This window comes from Ipomoea nil, unplaced genomic scaffold, assembly GCF_001879475.1.
Source record: "Ipomoea nil cultivar Tokyo-kokei standard unplaced genomic scaffold, Asagao_1.1 scaffold0758, whole genome shotgun sequence".
NCBI classification, from domain to species: Eukaryota; Viridiplantae; Streptophyta; class Magnoliopsida; order Solanales; family Convolvulaceae; genus Ipomoea; species Ipomoea nil.
This window is the reverse complement of record NW_017617186.1, coordinates 356,483-374,646: the sequence shown is the minus strand read 5'-3', so window position 1 is coordinate 374,646 and position 18,164 is coordinate 356,483. Positions and strand designations below refer to the sequence as shown.

The window sequence follows — 18,164 nt, the reverse complement described above, 5'->3', positions numbered from 1 at the left end:
TAATGACAACAAAAACAACAACAACAATTAAATTAGTGTACACAAAATGGAACTCGTGTCATTTTAAATTTTAAAAATTTTTAAATTCTTTTTACAATTATTTTCTTCTTTGTGGTCATAATTAAGATATAATATTTGGTTTGTTTCTTTCAACTTTATTTTTTTTTTTTAAGTGAAAATTATTGTTCTTTGAATCTTAATCCTAAAAGAATATAAATGATATACTATAATTATTCTTAAAAAAAAAAAAAAACATTGTCTTCTCTGTGTTTAAATCACATTGTAATGACCTTAGCAATTAAGGAAAAAGGTAGGAGGAAAACAAATAAGGAAATAATAGGGAAGAAGGCAATAGAAATGGGGAAGGCGAGCCAAAATGACGATGTTGGACAAGCTGGAACTTGGGAATCGTTAGGTTGAACTTCAGACGATGTCGTTTCAACTTTTAGTTGGTTGCAATAGTTACGCCTTCAAACGACAATATGTTTCACTCCATTATGTTAGTTTGTTTAGATTAGGTTCCAGGTTGTGGGGAAGGGAGTTTAAGAGCATTTTTGGCTTGTAAATGACTCAATATGTATGAGTTTATGCTTGGATTGAATACAATTTTTTCAGTGTTTATCTCACTCTTTCTTCTCTAATTCTCCGTATACTCTAATGTTCTTTCCTTTTTTTTTTTTTTTTGCTTTTGTATTGGGTTGTTACAATTGGTATCAAAGCCCAATCCTATAGATGAACGAATGAAGAAATTGGAAGCTCAAGTTATTGAGCTCAATAGTAAGATTGACACTAGATCTCAAGCAACACAAGACCTCCTAGAGAAACTTACTACTCAAATGGGATCTTGGAAGGAAGAGATGAAATAATTAGGATGAACAAACCAACCCTTCCAGTAATGGAACATACAAAAGGGTTTTCCTTAGTCTATGGGCAAGGTCAGGTGCCACCACCAAGTCAAACTCAACCAGCAGAAGCCAACTTTAATTCAGGAAGGAGAGAGGGCAAGGCTGCCCTTGCAGTTGATGTACGCATTGCTGACTAGACATGAGGAGGTTGTGCTAAGAAAACTCCTAACAATCAAGGCCATCAAGTGAGAGCTCACATGGACTGGTCTCTAATGAGGGGTCAAATGGAAGGGTTTAAGAGTCAATGTAACACCATAATGGAGAGCTTCACTTCATGAGGTACAAAGGTGCGTTTCTTTTTTTTTATTATGATCTTCCTAGAATGTGGATTAATAGGTGTGAGAGGTTTTTTTTTATATCATGTCCCACATCACCATAATGGAAATATTGAATGTGTTGTATACTTGTATGCTAACTTGTCTAGGAAAGTGGGACTATGGCTTGAGGGGTACTTGAATGGACTGAGAAAGGGGTTCTAATGGAACCATTTTTGTTGAGGCAGTATGTAGGAGATTTTGTGATAGTAGTATGTCCCTAATGGAGGAATTTGTTGGTTTGAAACAAATAGGTGGGGTGGATGAATTTAATGATAGGTTTGAGGCGTTTAAAATCCTACTTTTACAACACACCCTTAATTAACTAAAGGATACTTTTTGGAGAATTATATAGCAAAATTGAGACAAATTTTGAGATGTTTTGTAAGAACTGCCAAACAAGGAACCTTTGGAGATGCTATATGGTTTGCCAAACAATTTGAGAAGGATTTGAAATCTAATAAACATGTCAGAACCTATCATTAGAATCGCAAACGCACTCAATTTCCTAAATCCTACAACACCAACCCAAATGACAACCCCAAATTTTTGAACACTCTCAAAAGTACTACATCTAGCAACACAAGCACTCCTACCCAAGCTCCTGACATAACTAAAATTAAAGCCTAGCAAAGAGAAAAAAAATGTTTTCTAAATGCTTTGAACCTTCACAGCCTGGACATAGATGTAGAGGCACTACTTTCAATATTATAGAAGACACTGAGTTCCATGAAGCCTATGAGGAACTAGAACAAGAAATCCCAAGAAAGGGGGGAAGGGATGAATACCATCAAACTGTTGGGGGCAATTCAAAAACAGCAAGTGGTAATTCTGGTAGACAGTGGAAGTACTCATAGCTTCCTGATCCTCAACTATTGTCCCAATTAAGGATGGAATCTAAGAAAGCAGTACCTGTGACTATCACAGTAGCTAATGAGGAGAAGGTAGTATGTGATGTTGTGTGTAGAAACCTTAAATGGCAGATCCACGATAAATAATTTGGGAAAGATTTTAGGTTGTTGGAATTAGGAGGGTGTGATATGGTTTTGGGAATGGATTGGGTGGATCAGTATGCTCCAATCCAATTACAGGGGCTAAACCTATGAATATAGGACACTATAGATACTCATATGATCAGAAGAACATTATTGAAAAGATGGTGGATGAAATGTTGACAACAGGAGTAATAACACCAAGTTCTTCCCCTTTTGCCTCACCAGTCATGTTGGTACCTAAAATGGACAATACATGGAGATTTCATATCAATTATAGGGCTTTGAACAACATCAAAATCAAGAACAAGTTCCCTATACCCCTTGTGGAAAAATTGTTTTCTTAGCTTGCTGGGGCTAAGTACTTTACTAAGTTATACCCTTTGGTCTCACCAATGCCCCTGCTACATTCCAAGCTTTGATGAATTAAATTTTTAAAAAGCTGTTGAGGAAACTGTGATACCCGATTTTCTTTTCTTCCTTCCGACCTGATTTTTCTTCCTTCCGATCTAACACTTTTTCCTTCATATTCCTTTAATTCATTATAACCTTATTATTATTATTATTATTATTATTATTATTATTATTATTATTATTATTGTTGTTGTTGTTGTTGTTGTTGTTGTTGTTGTTGTTGTTGTTATTATTATTATTATTATTATTATTATTATTATTATTATTAGTTTTAATGTATAAAATAACATATTATGATGAGAATAAATGTTAAATAATTTTGGTACAACAAATTGGGTACATAATTGTACCAATTTTAAAGAGTCAATTCCATTTTTGATTCTAAATTTGTAGGTGGCAATCCACGTTTAGTCCTTTTTTTCTAGAACATCCATTTTTATCCTAGTATTATTGTGGCATGACCAAAGATGAAATTAACTCAATTTTAAATTATTAAAGTAGTAAACATTTTGATAATCCTATCCTATATATAATAAAGCTATATGGTCTTGTGAAAATTGAATGTTGCATTTAATTTTCACAAAGACCATATGACTTTAAGATGTGAAAGTCTTGTGAAAATTAAATGGGCTTTAAGATGTGAAAATTACTTTAAGATGTGAAAGTTAAATGCAACATTTAATTTTCACATCTTAAAGCCATATGGCTTTAAGAAGCATGCATGCAACCCCAAAGTCCATAAGTTTGAAATTAATATATAGCATAGCCATGTGGCTTAATATTTAAGATTGTTGATGTGCATATTGAGGACTACGGAGACAAAGATGCGTTATTCGTGGATTCATCGGATATTATCCAACAACACTCTCCAACTTAATTGACGTGAAGTAGGCTTAGTAACATTAAGATTATATTCTCGAATTATTAGTTCTCATCTTTTATAGATTACACACTTAATTCGATAGTATTTGGAAGAAAAAAATCAATGTTCTAACTAAGATTGTGATTTTGGTCTTTAAAGGTCAATTGTATGTTGCTACATCTAGAGTTAGAAATCTCAAAGGTCTAAAAATTTTGATCCGTGGTGACTCTAAAATTGTAATTCAATTACTATTGTAGTTTACTAAGTTCTTAAAAATTTATAATATTAAATACTATGTACTAAATTTTTAATATAGTTTAAGATTTGTAGTAATCACCCACCTTAAATATTATTTTAATTGTAAATATATTTATGTTCATAATTTTATCATAGGAATTCACACATAATAATTATTAAATAACAAAAATTTTATATATGAATAAACCTCATATAGTGTATATTTTTATAACATATTTTCCGTGCATCGCACGGGACAAATACTAGTATATATATATATTGATAGGGGTAATTCCCGTATAGTATGTTTATGCGGTCGTAAGCAAGGCTCGGATCTCTCATGCGGGTCGGGAAGGTCCGGTCTTGCCTCGTGCCCCCCAAAAGGTCCCCTCCAAGGTGCATTTAATGCGCTATTTATAGGGTCAGAAAGGTGGGACACGCCGGGCTTCCGGCATGTTAGACACGTGGTGGGCATGCACCGGGTGTTACCTGTGGCCGTGTCGATGTCTGCCACGCGGCGCTAAAGGTCTGACTTCTCCTCCCCTCTGGCCGAAAGTCACCCAAGGGCGTCCGGTCGGGATCGCCCAGTAAACCGGTCACTTCCCGGTGGTAAAGGTCTGACATCTCCCTCTCCACCTGGGAACCGCCTATGGGTTGTCGGTCGTGACCCTCCGACGGGCCGTTTGTCCCGGAGGTGCTGCGGGGCGACCTCGTCGTCCGGGGTTCCCTAGAAACCACCGGTCGGCATCGGTCGGGTACGACAGGAGGGCCCATGTCTGAGGGTCGGGCTACGACCCGGTCTCTACGCGGTCGGGCGTCGGGCGTATATCCCTATCATATATATATATATATATATATATATATATATATATATATATATATATATATATATATATATTCCTGATACTTTGTAAGTAATCCTCATACTTTGTAATGGATCTCCATACTTTGCAAGTAATCCCCATACTTTGTAATGGATCTCCATACTTTGTAATTAAAACTTTTCAGAGATTTTTGTTGATCTTCCTTGGCTGATGGCGTGACTTGAGCTTTTAATTTAATTAAGACCTTGGCTAGTCTCAATAAATAATCCTGGGCGCATGAATTAATTCCTTAGCTCATCTTGGATTAAATGTCATTGGTGAGATCTTTGGCTTTTAATTTTGCTCTTCTTAAAATCTGACCGTAGCTCATCCCATTGATAAATAGAAAGCGTAGCTCATTCCTTCAAATGTCTCTGATGAGTTTGATCCCTGGTTCTTCTTCAAGATCAACTGTGGCTCCTTCCTTTTAATAAATTTATGGCCTGTTTGGTTCATGGAATCAATTTGGAGGGAATAGGAATGCTATTCCATAAGGAATGAAATATGTAAGGAATAGAATATAAATTGTATTATGTTGTTTGGTTCGCTCAAGGGATAGACATTGGGAACTGTATTCCAATGTTTGGTTGGTTAAGGAATATGAATAGAATATATGTTTAAAAGACATAAATGCCCTTGTACAAAAATATTATTATTATTATTATTATTATTATTATTATTATTATTATTATTATTATTATTATTATTATTATTATTATTATTATTGTTATTGTTATTATTATTGTTATTGTTATTGTTATTGTTATATTATTGTTATTGTTATGTTATTGTTATTATTATTGTTATTGTTATTGTTATTGTTATTGTTATCGTTGTTATCGTTATTATCGTTGTTATCGTTGTTATCGTTGTTATCGTTGTTATCGTTATTATCGTTATTATCGTTATTATTATTCTTCTTCTTCTTCTTCTTCTTCTTCTTCTTCTTCTTCTTCCAAAAGGCTGAACCCCAACCCTAAGGGTTATTATTATTATTATTATTATTATTATTATTATTATTATTATTATTATTATTATTATTATTATTATTATTGTTATTGTTATTGTTATTGTTATTATTGTTATTGTTATTGTTGTTATTGTTATTGTTATTATTGTTATTATTGTTATTATTGTTATTATTATTATTATTATTATTATTATTATTATTATTATTAAGAAGAAGAAGCAATGATATGTAAATTATGAAACAAAATAGTCATGTAAATAACAAAATTTTTTAAAGAACATTTAACAATATTCAAAAGAAGCATAACATATGTTATTTTTAACAAAATACTCAAAACAATCCAATGAAATTACAAAATACACAGCTCGTAACATATATTCTCGAGACCCTAAAGTGTTAATTATATAAGATTTCACTCGTTTTTTATTAGAACACAAAATTGTCAAGGTTGACATCATCATTATAAACAATAAACTCACAGAAGCACACATATCCAACCATACACGCAACACAACTACACATCTTTTCCTTCTTTCAGTACGAGTTATTAAGCGCAATCGAGCCATAACTGCAAGTTTAATTTAAAACTTAGAATAACTTATACAGATTACAATAACACTACTGTAAAAAAAAAAAAAAAAAAAAAAAAAAAAAAAAAAAAACAATAACACTACTGTGATAAAAAAAAAACAAAATAAACAATAACACTTTTGTAGCAAAAATAAAATAAAATATAAAAACAATAAACAATAAATTAAAAAAAAAAACAATACTGGTGCGGCTGCGGAACCCTCCGCGCCGCAGCAGTATATATACTGCTGCGGCGCGATACTGTATATATATATATATATATATATATATGCAGTATATATATGTATAATTAAATATTAATAATAATTAATTTGTAAAAATTAAAATTCTGAAACTTACCTTTGTTTGAAGCTTTAATTTGATGTTGATGTAGATGATAGAAAGAATTGCAGATCGATGCAGAATGGCGGATGAAATTGTTTGATTGATGCATAATGGCGGATGAAATTGTTTGATTGATGCAGAATGACGGATGAAATTGTTTGAGTGATGCTGATGATGAAAAGAATCGGGGAAGGAATCGTAGATGGGGGAGAGAACGCAAAGAACGATAAAGGTTAAAATTGAAAAAAAAAAATTCTATTCCTAAGAGCTCAGGAATAAGTTAATACCAGGGGGGCCCTGGTAATAGCTATTACCTTATTTGAGGTAATAGGCTATTACTAGGAATACTAAGCCTGGTAATAGACATGGTTACCAAACAAAGGAATAGGCCTGTTACTGGGAATGCTATGCCATTCCCAGCTTATTCCGTGAACCAAACGGGTCGTTAGAGCGTGGCTCATTCTTTAACAAATAAAGATCGTAGCTCATCTCCATGAATTAATTTGGGACCGTAGCTCATAATAAGACCGTGGCTCTTCTTTAATTAAATTGAGACCGTAGCTCAATTTAATTATGTAAGGCATTCCAATTTCTTAGCTGATTCCTTAAATAATCACGTGGCTGATTTCCGTGAAGGTTGATTTCCTTGAATTAATTCAAACCGTAACTCCTCTTCTTCAAAATAGATAATGTGCCTGACCAATTGAATTATGGCTGATAAATAATAATCCATCTGTAGCTCTTCTTCTTCTTCCTTGATTTTCTTCTTCATGAATTTTGTAGACTTAATATTTCTTGTTCTTCCTCAAAATAAAATTACACAAAATTCAAACAGAAAAGGGGGTCTAAAATTTTTAAAAATACAATTTGGCTCATCAAAATCTAATTACAATTTATTCCTAACAATTTCCCCATTTTTGATGATGCCAAAACCTATACTCAGTCATTTGGCTTAGTCTTGAAAATTATTTTGAATCTTTGGAATTTAATTTTATTTTGACTAGCCATGAACGAGTTTAACAAAATATATGACCTAGAACAATTGCTTTTAGACAAGATTCCTAACCGCATGTTTGAGACTAATAATAACCATCATCAATTCCAAGCAAAAATATCTCAGGCATGCGTTTTAATACAAGCTAGGTCTAAAAATATTTCATAAGATGATAAAGCAAAAACTGAGCAAAAGAACATATTAAGCAGTATAGCTAATTATTACATAACCATCCGATAGTAGGAAAATAAGACATATTACCATAAAGAAATTAATTTCTTGATCTGAGCTTGTTGTTGATACGATCTCTGAGCTTCCTGAAATCGTTCACATATTCATCAACAAAATATTCATCAGACACTTGACCTGTGTTGTAGTAGCCAAGGGCCACTTGATGCATTCTTCAAAAGTTCTTCCTTCTTCCAAGAATTCTCCTTTGTGACCACTTGATGCATTCTTCAAAAGTTCTTCCTTTCTTCAAAAGTTCTTCCTTCTTCCAAGAATTTACAACCTTTGATCTTGTTGGATCTCAGCGCTACACTATGCGCGCGCCCCATCATCCCCCTCCTGGGATTGGACTTGGCCTGACCTAACGCCCACATCCCATCTGGGACTGGACTCGACTTTTGCCGAGCCATCGATTCGAACCCGTGACCCCAGCTCTGATACCAAGTTCCCATCACCCCCCTCCTGGGAAAGCCTGACTCGTTAAGCCTACGCGCCCATCATCCCCCTCCTGGGATTGGACTTGGCCTGACCTACGCCCACATCCCATCTGGGACTGGACTCGACTTTTGCCGAGCCATCGATTCGAACCCGTGACCTCAGCTCTGATACCAATTGTTGGATCTTAGCACTGCACTATGCTCACTTCCCAGTGGGTCACCCATCCCGGGATTACCGGAAGTCAAGCACGCTTAACCACAGAGTTCTATGGTACCTGGTTGCTATATCCTACTTAAAACCAATTGGTGATAAGTAAGTGGACATTAATCATTTAACCACATCTCTCTATGTTAAGCCACAACGCCACGTCTCGAACCAAGCAGGGGCTGAACTCGGCCAACCCGGCCGACGCCCAACAGATCTGCTTCCGGTAGCTTCTTCATGACAGCGGGAATATTCTTCATTGTGTAGGGTGCTGTCGTATCATCGGCAAAGTACTGTATGGCTCCAAATCTCGGTCTGGGGTCTGCAAATTTTGAAAAACCAGAATTTTCTTTTCCTCTACCTCTCCAGCTGCCACTATTGCTGCCCATAACACTAGAGGAACCAAGAGCCAAATGACTGCTCTCTTCCCCCTTTTTGGCATAATCAACTAACATCTCAACATTAGCATTAATTCTGTCAACTTTGGCAGTGTTTTCACTTCTAAAACCAGATAATTTATTTTGTAAATCAGATATTTTATTTTCTTGTTGGTGAATTACCTTCAGCAGACTTTTGCACTGATCCATTGTTAAGTTGTTGGACTTGAGTCTCTCAAGTTCAATTTTCTTGTTCAATGCAGTAATTTTCTCATCCCAATCCTTTTCTTTCTTCTCCTTATCCTCTTGTATCACCGTGTTTAAGCTTTTCTGGTGATCACTTAAACTTCTCATTTGTTTGTAGATTTCTTCAAGAATATGCTTGTCAGTATCTCCTCCAGATTTCTTCAACTGCATTTTTTCTCCTTCAGTTTGCACTGGCCTCTCTTCATCTCCATCATTATCAGTATCACTTGCATCAGATGACTCGGTCATAATAAGTTTCCTTCTTTTTGCTGCTTTCAGACTTGCGTCTTCTTCATCAGATTCAAAATCTTTTAGATATTCTTCATCAACAACATGTGCATCAACAAGGTTTTCAAACAAATTATTGTTAGTATCTTCCAAGGTGATTGGAAGATTTTCAGAATCAATCTCCATGGCGGTATGATTTTGAGGTGAATGAGCCGTGATCTTCACTTCTTCTAATCTTGAACCCAGACTATTATTAGTGAATGCGACATTTTCAGTATTAGTCACAGTAGGAACCGTGACTTGATCCTCAACTTCAGCTGTAGTTTCCTTATCCGTAACCGTGACTCCATCCGTGACTGTCTCCTCAACTGGATCCGTAACTACAACCGTGGCTTGAACTTGCACTGGAACTGTGACTGGTTCCTCAGCTACATCTTCAACTGGTTGTTCATTCAAAATTGGAATTTCCCTCTTATTTGCATCCAAACGGCCTTCCCCTGTGTCATGTCATTTATATCAGTTTGAAAATTTGAAGTTTCACTAGGATGATGGTGAAAATCCACAGGTGATCGTTGTAATTCTTCATGCAAATGTGCTTGATTTATCTGTTCCAAAACTTCAGCATATAACGCATGGAATCCTTCCTCCATAACTGGAAGCTGTTATTTGGATCTTGCCAACATAGCCTGCATTTTGTTTGAATAGACACTTTCAATGGTTGACATCTGGAGAGCAGTAGAAACATCCCTTTTTCCCAGCCAATCAAGAGTAAATAATTTTTCTCTCTCAATCTTAGGTCCAACTTTGGAAATGTGAGATTGATAATCTTCAAATCTCAATTTCCTCCATTCTTTCACCCTTAGCAATTCAGTGGCAAGAATTGGATCTTCATCAACAAAAGATTCCCTTTCTTCATCTAGAATATTTAGCTCAAGATGTGTGTCCAATCCTTCAATTTGTAGGGGAGATATAAGATTATTAACGTTAGGAAAAATAGTTTTGGTTAGCAGTGTTGGTGGATGTGGTTGGCTACTTCTTCCAATTTGAGTCACAGGCACATGAACAGTTATATTTAAGTTTGAAGTTGCTCCTCCATCATTTGCAAAATTAATAATCATAAAGGATGCATCATTTGATCCTAAACGCTCAGAAGTTCTAGACGTTCTTCCTAATGGTCTGCCTCTTTTCTTTTTAGGAGCATTAGTTCCCATGGTTTTTCTACTAGTGGAAAGTTTAGTAGGTTGTTTTTCTCTCAAGGTTTCAGGGTTCCTAAACTAGTATTTGAAGCTAGCAACATTTTTGGGCTTTCTAAGAGGTATCTCCTTCTTCCTTAGAATCTCAGAAATAACAAAACCATAACTCACATGCTGTTTAAATTGGTTATTTTGTAGAGGTACAGCATAACAACAGTATTTTACAATTCTGCTATGAACATACCCCGCCCAATTAAACTTAATTCCCAGCCATATTCCATTCATCAAGGTAATTTCCCGGGGCTTATATTCATCTGAATTAGAGATTTTGTAGTCTAAACACTTGTACAGGATATCAAGGAACTTTCCAAACTCGCACTTCAAGAACTTCTTATAACCAGAAAATTGAGGTCTGGTATGTTGGGTTTCCCCCGAATTAATGGCCAAAAATCTTGATGGATAAAAACATGGTCATCAATCTCCAGATTAGTGTCAGGCAGCTCAAAAGTGTCCCTTAAGTCATTAGGTGTGATTTCAACTGGGGTTTCATTCACAATAGACTTAATCGATTGACCGTCCACATATGAATTCAAATAGAATTATGCTATATCTTCCTTATAAATGCCAGAAAAGGGATATGTACATAACTTGAAGATGCCACTGTCTTCTAGAGCATTAATAATTTGTTTTCCTTTATCTGTATTGCCGATTACATTGTGGAAATCAGGGATGTGTAAGATCTGCCCAGTGTGTGTCTGCTTCACTAGTTGAGCTAGAGTAGGCATCACCAAATTTTCTTCTTCTTCTGCATTCGATGGATGATCTCCCTGAGGTACTGGGTTTGTCGCCATTAGGGTAGAGAAGATTTAGGGAGGTTTGGCAATGGAGTTTGAGTGGATGATGGCTTTCTTTGGGTAGTGAAAGAGCTTTAGAAGTCTGTGAGAGAATGAGTGAAGAGTTTTGAAGATGAAGAGTTCTTATACGTTGTATGAGTGGGTTATGAATTCTCAAAATTGTCCCTACAGGCTGGCTTGTAGAAATTTGAGGTATGGGGGTGTGAGTGGGAATTGTATGGGTTGACGCCATTTCTGATGTTTTTCATCATTAGGGAGACACGAGCATTTAATGCCATGCAAACCTAATGTGAAGGTCTAAAAGAATGTCTGATTTGATAGCCACCTCTAGAGAAAATAGGTAAAATTACATATACCCTAGAAGACTCTGGATAAATATAAATTAAATAAATTTTCTTTCATAAATGGAGTTTTCTAAAATTATTTCTCAAGGTTTGATAAATACGTTTATTTTCCAAAGATAACATTAAACGACCAAAATAAGCTTTGTGAATTTTTTATTTTATTTTTTTAAAAAATTAAGTTTGGAGCATTTTGAGAGAAATATAGAAACTAATTAATAAGAAGATGAGCCCAATAAATGAGATAAATAGAAACATATAGGTGCATGTATAGGCATCTAACAAATATTTTAGGAGAGAGATATTTTATAAGCAACTTTATAAAATATTTATGCAAAGAAATACATTTTATATACCAAAAAAAAAAAGGATAGATGCAAACAGATTTAAATAAATCACAGCAAACACATCATGACTCAAGTATAATCCTCAATCATAAAACCCATTTAAATAAATTAAATAACATTAATAGAAAGAGGATTTTTTTAAAATCCAGTTCATGTACTCAAACTGTTTACTATTATCACACAAATTAGTTACACAAATTATCAAGGCATATACATATCAAAACAATTAAATATGCATACTTATTTCATTCTAAATAACAAATATTCAAGATCAAGTCTTATATAAATCTAAGCTCGAAATCTAAGTTCGAGTTTATTTCTAAACTCATACCTAAGCTCATGAACTACGATTTATATAAGTCTTCATGCATGTACAGACATTTCACAAAATAGAGATTATTAGATGCATGCTCAAATTTTTATATTTATTTTATTTATTTATTTATTTTTAAATAAGTAAGTAGTCTAAGGATTGTGACAAAGTGTAGGCAAAATATTGTAACTAGTAAGCAACAAAGATCACATGAAACAATTAGCACCTTCGAATATAAAATCAAATTAAAGATACTTAGCTCAATTCAATCATGCCCATCTCATGTCTTAGAGTAGCAAATCTTGTCTCGCACAAGGGCTTTGTGAGAATGTCGGCTATTTGATTTTCTGTAGGGATGTACTCAATTTTTAAATCCTTCCTTTCGACATGATCCCTAATAAAATGATGTCGAATGTCAATATGTTTGGTTCTGGAGTGAAGCACTGGATTTTGGGTGATCGCAATGGCACTAGTATTTTCATAGAAAATACTAATGTCCGCGCATTTTATTCCATAATCCATCAGTTGTTGCTTCATCCATAATATTTGTGCACAGCAACTTCCTGTTGCAATGTATTCGGCCTCGGCAGTACTTTTTTCTATAGAATTTTGCATTTTGTTGAACCAAGATACAAGCCTTCCCCCTAATAACTGGCATGTCCCGGAGGTGCTTTTTCTATCTATCTTGCATCCTGCAAAATCAGCATCTGAGAAACCAGTCAGAGTAAAGTTACCTTCTTTGGGATACCATAGTCCCACATTGATTGCTCCTTTTAGGTATCTAATGATCTTTTTGACAGCAAGAAGGTGACTTTCTTTGGGCTTCGATTGGAATCTTGCACATACACCACTAAGTAAGATATGTCAGGTCTACTCGCAGTAAGGTATAGTAGAGATCTAATCATCCATCGATACTTCGTTTGGTCAACATCTTTGCCTTCGTCATCTTTATCTAGTCTTAATGAAGTGCTCATTGGGATCTTGATTGAGCTTTTTCCTTCTTGGACAAATTTCTTGATCAAGTCTTTAGTGTACTTGGTTTGATTGATGAATATTCCTTCCTTTAGTTGTTTGACTTGTAGTCCCAAGAAGTAATTTAACTCACCCATCATGCTCATTTCAACCTATTCTGCATGAGCTTTGAAAACTTTTTACACAAGGAATTATTAGTACTTCAAAAAATAATATCATCAACATAGATTTGTACTAATAAAATGTGATCGCCTTCTTGAATTCTAAAAAGAGTTTTTTCAACAAGGCCTTTGGTAAATCCACAACTAATTAAGAACATCGATAGGGTATCATACCAAGCTCTAGGTGTTTGTTTTAGCTCATATAATCAGTGTTGCAAAAATCACGCCTAGGCGCTAGGCGGTGGGAGGCCGCCGCGAGGAATGGCCTCGGCGGCCTCCTCCGCCGCCGGCCGGTTCGGTGTTTTTTTTTTTTTTTTTTTTTGGTTGAAAATGTGGGAAAAGTTTCGGAAGGCATAACTTTTGACTCGGTTATCCGATTTGGACAATTTTTTTTCAAATCGTGTATTTTTTCGAGATCTATCCGAAGGCGGTTTGGTCTACTAATTTCTCAAAAAAATGCTTCTTTTGCTCTTAATTTTAGTTTTTATGTATTTAAATGTTTTAAACAATCTTTTGAACAATTTTACAACCACTTTGGTATATAGTTTCTAAGAAATAACTATGGAAACCTTATGTTTTATTACTAAATTTTGAAATTTTTTAATTTTTAATTTTATTTTTAATTAAAAAAATAAAATAAAAAATAAAAAATCAGCGCTTAGGCGCCCTAGGCGCTAGGCGCCCCGTTGCCGCCTAGGGGGCGCCTAACGTTTTTTTGCAACATTGCATATAATGCCTTCTTTAGTTTATAGACCTTATCACTATTACATTTTACCTCGAAACCAGGTGGTTGCTCAACATATACTTCTTCTTCAAGTAGCCCGTTTAGGAATGCACTTTTTACGTCCATTTGATAGACCGTAAAATTCTTGTAGGCTGCGAAGGCTAGAAAGATTCTAATTGCTTCAAGTTTTGCAACTGGGGCAAATGTCTCATCAAAATCTATTTCTTCTTCCTGTGAATAGCCTTTTGCGACTAGCCTTGCTTTATTCCTAACAATGATACCATCTTCATTTGCTTTATTTCTAAAGACCCATTTTGTTCCAATCACGTTGTGATTAAGTGGTCTTGGAACAAGCTCCCAGACATCATTTCGTTTGAACTGATTTTAGCTCTTCTTGCATAGCTTCAATCCAACTTGGATCATTTAAAGCTTCATCTATTTCCTTAGGTTCAATCTGTGACAAGAAACAAGAAAATAAAGTTTCTCTTATCGATGATCTAGTTCTCACGCCGTCATGAATATTTCCAATGATTTGATCTTGTGGATGATCTTTGAGCCACTTCAAATCGGGTTGAAAAAATTGCTTTGAGAAGTGGAGGGGTGAGTGGGTTCATTTTCGTGTGAAGGTGAAGGATTTGAATTTGTGGTGCAGTCCATTTGTTGGTCCTCACCATTATTTCCAACTCCAACCCCAACACACTCTCTTACTTCCACTCCATCCCTTACTCCATTATCTACTCCATTTTCCTCGGAATTTTCTCATCAAGTTTCGCCATTTTGCTCTATTCCGGAGTAGTTTAGATCACTAAATCCCTGCAAAATATCTTCAGAAATTTCGTTAGTATTGTCTAAATGTTCAGGAATATTTTTACCAATTTTTGAACTTTCAGCATCCTTTCTTTTTGAAGATTCATCAAATACGACATGAATGGATTCTTCAACCACCATTGTTGATTTGTTCAATATTCTGAATGCTTTACTGGTGGAAGAGTATCCTAAGAATATTGCTTCATATGCATGTTCATCAAATGTTTTTAGATAGCTTTTGCCATTATTAAGAACAAAACATTTGCAACCAAATGAATGAAAATAACTAAGGTTGGGTTTTCTCCCTTTCCACAATTCATAAGGTGTCTTGTCGTGCAGTTTGTGAATCAGACTTCTATTTTGAGTGTAGCAAGCAGTATTGATTACTTCGGCCCAAAAACGTTTAGGTAACTCAGCTGTGGCTATCATTACTTGTGCGGCCTCTTTAAGCGTACGATTCCTCCTTTCTGCAACTCCATTTTGTTGTGGAGTTCTTGCAGCCGATAGTTGATGTTCCTTGAGAATTGCAAAAATTTTGAATCACGCCGTTTACGAACTCAGTACCTCTATCAGTACAAATTTTGACAATGTTGACTTCCTTTTCTTTTTCGAGTTGTTTGAGTAGTTCTGGTAGCTTCTTCTCAACTTCATTCTTTTTGTTGAGAAATATTGTCCAATTGTACCTGGAAAAGTCATCAACAATAACAAAAGTATATTTCTTACCACTCATACTTACTGGATCTACAGGGCCAAAAAGGTCCATATGTAGCAAACTAAGAGGTCTTTGACTTGACTCGTGTGTTTTTGTCTTGAAGGATGATTTGATTTGCTTTCCCTTTTGACATGCATCACAAATTTGATCCTTTTTGTAGGTGATGTTGGGTAATTCTCTAACTAGATCTTTCGTCACAATTTTGTTAATGGTTTTGAAGTTGAGGTGACTCTTCTTGTGCCATTCCCAACTTACATTGCTTGAGCTGTTTGCTACAAGACACACAGAGTCTTTGGTTGAGTTCCAGTTTACAATGTACATGTTCTTCTTTCAGAGCACAATCTCGCTGGTGGATTCATTTTTTACTTGACATATGTTCTTAAAAAATTCTACAAGATAACCTTTGTCGCAAAATTGACTAGTGCTTAGCAAATTAAATTTTAAACCTTCAACAAAGGATACATCATCTATTTTTAGACCATTGCGAGATACCGTACTAACACCTTTGGTTGTGCGATATCGATCATTTCCACCAAATACAACTTTTAGTCCTTCGAAATTTTTAAAATTCACAAGACTAGATTTATTTCCAGTCATGTGACAAGAACATCCACTATCGAAGTACCAGATTTCCTGTAAATATATTACACATTTTTAGGTACCCAACATGATTTGGGTCCTTGGTTGTTAGTCATTTTTGGTACTCAAATCCACCTAGTGCTTACTGATCCAAGGTTAGGTGATTTGTAACCACTAAACACTTTTTAATCATAGCTAATTTTTGAAAACATTTTTGGTGCCAATTTTTGAAAATTAACTCGATTCTTTGGAACTTGGGAAGAAGATTGTTTGAGCCTAAGAAAGGCATTAAACCTAGATTTAGTCCATGGTTTAATTTCATCAAACCAATCTTGCTCAGAGGGATAAAGTCTCCCCGCCCCAATCCTTGGAAATCTTCCCATTTTTCTATGAGGACTTTGTGCACTTAACTCATTGGTATATCTCCTGTGAGAAACAAACTTTTGCCTATTATATAACTGCTTTGGCCAAATATTTCGTTTATGAGGCTTCGGATTTTCAGTACTATTTTTTGCATCAGTTTGGTAACCAATTCCTTGTTTCATTGTGCTGTCTTGACTTTTTACAAATTTGACTACATGGACTTTATTTGTTAACGTAGTAGTAGAATTAGTCAATTTATCGGAGGTTTGTGAACACGACTAATCGTAGCCAAGTCCGGCTTTATCATTTGGGTTTTTTTTTTTTTTTTTTTTTTTTTGCATATTTACCATTTTATCCATTATTTTGGATGAATGAGTAAATGTGGCTATAACCTCTCTTAGGTTGTGTTCACGAACTTCCCTTGATTTACACTCTTCTTAAAGACGAATAATTTCAGCCTTCAAGTCTTTCACTTCACATATAGCATTTTGCAATTTGTCATTCATTTCATCTTTTTCGAGAATTAAGAGATTATTGCGCTCTTTGAGTTGATAGTGAGTGTCCATCATGGTTTGACAATCTTTCATTAAATGAAAGATAGACTCTTTAGAAAATGATGAATTTACAGAGTCAAAGGATTTTGAAGTTACCTCCTCATCGTCTGTTTCATGTTCCATAAGACACATGTCTTGGTGGGATAATTCACTAGAAACACTTATGCAAAATAGTGCATTATTGTCCTTAGAGGTGTCACTTTCATCGCTAGAGGATTCCTCAGTCTCACTTATCTCCAAAGGATCACTGATTAGAGCTTTCCTTTTGTCTTTTTTTGAGTCTCCTATCTTTGACTTTGGTTTCCTCCTGCAAAGTGTCAGATTGATTTTTGCTTACCTTGGGGTACGGACATTCGACCATGAAATATCCAAGCTTTCTACAGTTGTAGGGAAACTTTTGTGGTTGTTTTTTCTATGCCTTCGAGATGTGCTTGCCTTAGGGAAACTTTTGTGGTTGTTTTTTCTCATAAATTTCTTAAATTTCCTAACAAACAAGACAAATTTTTCGTCAGAAAATAAATCACTATTTTCTACTGACCTTAAGGAAGATGGTTGCTCGACGATAAGTGCATTGTTCTTTTCTTCGCATTCTTCCTCCATCCTTGACTTCATCTCAAACTCATAGGCCTTTAGATAACTAAATAGTTTATCAGTTGATAAAGTTTTTAGATCTCTATGGTCACGGATGGCTGTGACTTTCATATCCCAACTTAATGGTAGACCACGTAGGATTTTAAGTGAAATTTCTTTTTGATTAATGTCTTTTCCAAGATCATTAATTTCTCCCAAGATTTTGGTAAATCTTGCTTCCATGTCGGTAATATTCTCGCAACTTAGCATTTTGAAATCATCAAATTTCTTTAATGCTATGGTGAGCTTATTATCCTTTTCTTGTTCGTCTCCTTCACCAATTTGTATGAGTGTTTCCCAAACTTCTTTTGCTGATTTGCATTTTCAAACTTTTGGGAATATCGTATCATCGATAGCTTTGAACAAAATATCCTTGGCAATGTTGTCCAAGTTATTTCGTGTTCTATCTTCCCGAGTCCATTCCACC

The 18,164-nt window shown here is 35.0% G+C and overlaps 1 long non-coding RNA gene across 1 annotated transcript in view; it reads left to right on the top strand.

Moving 5' to 3' along the window:
- LOC109176805 overlaps positions 1-18,164 on the top strand; it is a 22,645-nt gene extending 4,481 nt beyond the window's left edge. Inside the window, exons 2-4 of the long non-coding RNA XR_002053455.1 lie at positions 10,195-10,198; positions 10,706-10,710; positions 18,154-18,164. This is a non-coding gene — a long non-coding RNA (uncharacterized LOC109176805). The remainder of the gene's footprint in view (positions 1-10,194; positions 10,199-10,705; positions 10,711-18,153) is intronic.